Source organism: Callospermophilus lateralis, chromosome 3 (genome assembly GCF_048772815.1).
Source record: "Callospermophilus lateralis isolate mCalLat2 chromosome 3, mCalLat2.hap1, whole genome shotgun sequence".
NCBI lineage: Eukaryota > Metazoa > Chordata > Mammalia > Rodentia > Sciuridae > Callospermophilus > Callospermophilus lateralis.
In genome coordinates, this window is record NC_135307.1 from 169,391,033 (window position 1) to 169,397,076 (window position 6,044).

General features: G+C 38.4%; 1 pseudogene; it reads right to left on the reverse strand.

Annotated features, from left to right (window-relative positions):
* Window positions 1–4,749: 4,749 nt before the first annotated feature.
* LOC143394350 (large ribosomal subunit protein uL18 pseudogene) lies at window positions 4,750–5,764 on the reverse strand (annotated as a pseudogene).
* Window positions 5,765–6,044: the final 280 nt, after the last annotated feature.

Below are 6,044 nucleotides of genomic sequence, written 5' to 3' on the forward strand. Positions count from 1 at the left end.
CTTCTGAATTCCCCTTGTGAAATGCACTTGGGTTGGTATGATGGTCTCTTCTTCTAGTTCAGTGGATTGCCGGGAGAAGCTGAAGTCAAGGAGATGGAATTTACCAAGCCTCTCATACTTCAATATCGACATCCTGAGGCTCTAGCATATTACCTCATTATCTCATGATGGTTGTCTAAATCACCCAGATGCAAATTCCCAGATCTGGGTACCTTTTTTTTTTTTACTATGCCACTGGGTCCACCTAGGTTGCATAGTATTGACAAAAAGTCAATCAAGCACAATCACTGTCCTCTAAGAAATAAAGACCAATCTGTGAATATGCAAATGAATTAAAGAGAGGAGGGCCTGAGCCCAGCAGTCCTGTCCAGGAGTTACTCCACCCTCAGGTACGATCATGGGGTTGAAGGTGTTTAAAAAGTTCTTCTTGCATTGGTACTGGTGTAAGATGGTTTTGTCTACCTTGGGCTTGGTAGGTGTCTGAAGCTGATGGTCACAGATTGAGCTTTCCAGTACTTCCTGCAATAACGTTCTCTGACTGGTCACTCCCATCACCCCCTTGGCTTCTGATTCTCCAGTAGTCCACCCTATTGTATCGTCTCCTTAAGTTTGTAAAGAAACCCTTCTTTTTGACAGGTTCCCTTTTAACATGATCCAAGCCAGAATTCCTATCATGTGGCAGTAATACCCACAATTGCTCATGCTCATGTGAATTAGGTCTGCATCTCCACCCTCTGAATGTGGCCTGGCTTTGTGAGTTTGCTTTGTCTGATGAAGTAGAGTGTAAGTAACACTGCTTCAGTGATAAGCATGGGCCTCAGAGGCTTGCTATTTTTTATTTTATTGGTATGTGATAACTTACCACACACTTAGTGGTTTCAAACAACCTATTATCTCATGTTTCTCTAGGTCAAAAGTCTGGTCTTGGCTGGCTCCTTTGCTCCTAGCCCCCAAAGACAAGAATTAAGGTGTTAACCAGACTGGACTCTTATCTGGGGAAAAATTCTCTTCTAAGTGCATGTTGGTTGAACTCAGTTTCTTGTGGTTGTGGGACCAAGGTCTTTGATTCATTGACGACTATCAGTCACTATTCTCTCCCATAAGAGACTACCTATTTTTACATTTCCTGTGGTCCTCTCCATCTTTGAAATCAGCGATGACACATCAAATCCTTCTTATGATTAAATTTGAGTTCCTTTTCTACTATAACTGGAAAAAGACTCTCTATTTTAAAAGTGGTTCATGATTATTTTAGGCTCACCACGTAATCTCCCTTTGAATTAGTGAGTCAATCATTAGTGACCTCAACCATATTGGAAAAATCCCTTTTGTTATGCATCATTACATAATTTTAAGTTTGCTATCTCATAGTCACAATCCCACAGATAAGAGGAAATCTCAGTGGGTTCTTTTAGTATTCGGGTTACCACAATCCACCTACTGATCCTTCAAATTCTCCATTTTCCATGTGTTGGATGCACTTCCTCCTTCTCAAGGTCTCCAGGAGTCTCTTTTCATTGCAGCATCAATACAAATCTTATGTAAATCTCATTAGCCCAGCAACACCTATTTTTTCCTCTCCCTAGTATATGGTAACCACCATTCCACTCTCTCTCTCCTTTAAAAAAATGAGTTTTGAGTATTTTAGATACTTCAAATAAGTGGAATCATGCAGTATTAGTCTTGTGACTAGTTTATTTTACTGCATAATGTCCACCAGTTTCATTCATATTATCACTTATGACAAGATTTCTTTCTTTTTTTAAGACTGAATAATATCCCATCTACATGTATCACATTTTCTACTAATATTCCATGAGTATGTGGTGTGTGTGTGTGTGTGTGACATTTTATGTATCCATTTGTTTGTTGATGGACATTTATGTTATTTCTATACCTTGACCATTTTGTATAATGCTGAATAAACATGGGGGGTGCAGATATCTTTTCAACATACTTCTTTCATTTTTTTTCATGTAAACTACACCCAGTAGTGAGATTTCTGGATCCTATAGCAGTTCTACAGTTGTTTTAATTTTCTGAAGCACTTCCATATTGTTTTCCACAATAGTGATGCTATTTTATATTGCCACCAGCAGAGCACAAAGGTTCCAATTTCTCCAGACCCTTGCCAGCACTTGTTATTATTTATTTTGTGATAATGGTCATCTTAACGGGTGTGAGGTGGTATGTTATTGTGATTTTGACTTGCATCTCACTGCTTGTTAGTATTCTTGAGCATCTTTTCATGGGCCCATTGGCCATTTGCATTTCTTCTTCAAATGAATAAATTCTAGCAATTTGTCATACAAATTGTAGTTATCAATAGTATATTGTTCACTTAAAACTAGTTAAAAAAGTGGATATCATGGTAAGTGTTCTTACTATAATAAAAAAAACTTTATTATTTCAAAGTCCGAATTCTCATAATCTAAATCAGATAGACAATATTGAGGCTCTGGGATATGAAAATTCATGGTTCACAAATCCTCTCCATCTGCAGGCCTCAATACACAAGTTATTTGCTCCAACCCTCCTAACATACAATGGTGAGCCCAGCATAGGATGATAATTATGGTTCAGAGGGGTTGATGGGAGTGGTGAGTAGCAAGGAAAAATCATTAGTATAAAAAAAGCTTTGAAATTCAACTAGAATAATGCCAGCCAGGGTCTCAGAAATCATCTTCTGCAGCCCTCGGTTCTATCCTCTGTATCCTTGGTTCTGCCCTCTGGGCTCTTAGCTCGGATCTATAAATCATCCTTTCTTTTCCTTGGAATATAATGTGTGTTTTAATGAGTAGCTTTATCAGCCTGCTTCCTACCAGTAGAATGGGGCTAGAGGTGTTGAAAGTTTTCTTTCATTGCTCTTTACATTTAAATCCAAAACAGTAGAGTTTCTGCTGATGTAATTTTCTCAAAGGAACTTTGTGGGTCTCCTGTGGATGTCGTAGAGTTTGTTCCATTATGACTGAGCCAGATTCACAGATATTTTCAAGATTATATCTTTTCTACTTCTTGCTACTGCTGAAATGGATGAAGAACAATGCTTTTCAATTTCTTAGAACCTCTCTTATATGAGAAGATCTATAAAGAACACCCTTAGGGTTGGGTTATAGATTAGTGGCAGAGCACTTGCAGAGCATATGAATAACCTTGGGTTTGATCCCAGTGCATTAATTAATTGATTAATTAATTAATCAATCTCTTGAAAGAATATGTGTGTGTATGGTTGAGCACACTGATCTTTTTAAATTTTAATTAATTCATTCATTCATTCTAATTGGGTATATATGACAGCAGAATCCTTTTTGATTCATTGTACATAATTGCAGCACAACTTTTCATTTCTCTGGTTGTATCCGATATAGCATCACACCATATGTGCAGTTATACAGGTACCTAGGGTAATGATGTCCATCTCATTCCACCATCTTTCCTGCCCTTGTACCCCTCCTCTCCCCTATGTCCCCTTTACCCAATCACAGTTCCTCCATTTTTCCCATACCCCTTCCCCATTATGGACAACATCCTCTTATCAGGGGGAACATTCAGCCTTTGATTTTTTTTTGGATTGGCTTACTTCGCTTAGTATAATATTCTCCAACTCCATTCATTTACCTGCATAATTTTATTCTCTTTTAATGCTGAGTAATATTCCATTTTGTATATATACCACGGTTTCTTTATACATTCATTTATCTAAATGCATCTAGGTTGGTTCCACAGTTTAGTTATTGTGAATTGAGCTGCTATAATATAACATCGGTGTGGCTACATTATTATGTTGATTTTAAGTTCCTTGGGTACATATTGAGGAGTAGGATAGCTGGGTCAAATGGTGGTTACATTCCAAGTTTTCTAAGAAGTCTCCATATTGCTTTCCAGATTGGTTGGATCAATTTGCAGTCCCACCAGCAATGTATGAGTGTGCCTTTCCCCCCCACATCCTTACCAACACTTACTGTTGTTTGTATTCTTAATAGCTGCCATTCTGACTGGCATGAGATGAAATCTTAGAGTAGTTTTGATTTGCATTTCTCTAATTACTAGAGAAGTTGAACATTTTTTCATATATTTGTTGATTGATTGTATATCTCCTTCTGAGAAGTGTCTGTTCAGCTCCTTAGTACATTTATTGATTTGGTTGTTTAGTTTTGTGGTATTAAGTTTTTTGAGTTCTTTGTATATCCTGGAGATTAGTGCTCTGACGTGTGTGTGGCAAAAATTTGCTCCCAAAATGTAGGCTCTCTCTTCACTTGGTTGATTTTTCTTTTGCAGAGAAAAAGCTTTTTAGTTTGAATCCATCCAATTTCCTGATTCTTGATTTTATTTCTTGCACTTTAGGAGTCTTGTTAAGAAAGTCGGGACTTAATCTGATATGATGAAGGTTTGGGCCTATTTTCCTCTATTAGGTGCAGGGTGTCTGGTCTAATTCCTAGGTCCCTGATCCACTTTGAGTTTTGTGCATGGTGAGAAATTGGGTTTGGTTTCATTTTGCTGCATATGGCTTCCTAGTTTTCCCAGCACCATTTGTTAAAGAGGTTATCTTTTCTCCAATGTATTTTTTGGCACCTTTGTTGAGTATGAGATAACTGTTTTTATGTGGGTTTGTATCTGTGTCTTCTATTCTGAACCATTGGTTGACATGTCTATTTTGGTGCCAATACCATGCTGTTTTTGTTACTATAGCTTTGTAGTATAGTTTAAGGTTTTGTATTTGATGCCTCCTGCTTCACTCTTTTTTTTTTTTTTTTTTTGCTGGTTCAATAAGTTTATTATCTGTATCTGAAAAAACTTCATAGAAAAACTGTTGTTTGGTTTAGCTCTCAGCAGCCCGTTCCTGAGCTCTGAGGAAGCTTGCCTTCTTTTGAGCTACCCGATCTTTCTTCTGGGCAAGGGACATTTTAGGACGGTTCCACCTCTTCTTTTTAACTTCTCTCTTGGGCTTTTTCTCATAGACTGGATTCTCTCGTATAGCAGAATGAGCTTTCTTATACATTTCCTCCATCATGTCAGGGGTAACGTTGTTCTTTATATACTGAGAAAACTGTTTCTTGTAAACATCTTCATCTTCTTCCATTAGATAGCACATGTAATCTGCAACATTCTGACCCGTAATGTGCTTCCGATGTACTTCTGCATTGAACTCCTTGCTTTCAGAATCATAACCAGGGTATCGTTTGGTACTATGGGGGATAGACAAGCCTCCATCCACAGCTCCCTTCAGGGCCCCAAAAACTTTATTGCCAGTTGTAGTTCTAGCAAGGCCTGCATCCAAATAGCAGGTGAAGGCACCAGGTTGACCATCAATGCTTTCCACATTGTATTCATCTCCAGTCACCTCCACTTGGCCTTCATAAATCTTGTCCATACCAAACCTATTGAAGAGCCTGCGGGCCAGCAGCAGGCCAGTACAATATGCTGCAGCATAATTTGTTAGGCCAACTTTTACACCATATTTTGGTAGTTCATGTGCATATGCCGCGCAGACTATCATATCCCCTTCTATACGGGCATAAGCAATCTGGCAAATGATATCTCTGTTAGTTACACGAACTATCATTCTGTATTTGGGTGTGTTGAACTTATTTTTGTCCTGGATCACCAAGCGTTTCCCAGCATAGTAATCAGTTTTGCCCTCTCGTCGTCTTCTAAATTTCACTTGGTATCTCTTAAAGTAGGCCTTATTCTTCACAACTTTAACAAACCCCATCCTGTGGGACAGAGATCCAGGTCCATGGATCCACACAGACCTGCAGGCCCAACAGCACTACAGGGGAGAAAAACCTGCTTCACTCTTCTTGCTGAGGATTGATTTGGCTATTATGGGTCTCTTATTTTTCCAAATGAATTTCATGACTGTTTTTTCTACACTCACATTTAGATGTCATCCTTTTCAGCCACTTCACACCATCCAACAGTCATTTTAGATTTTTAGCTTCTTGACATTGTGAAGTTCTGAGAACTATCCACGTCATCTTGGTCCTTTTCATTTAATGGTTCTTCCTTCAGTTTATCTCTTCTTTGCATTTTACTATAAGCAT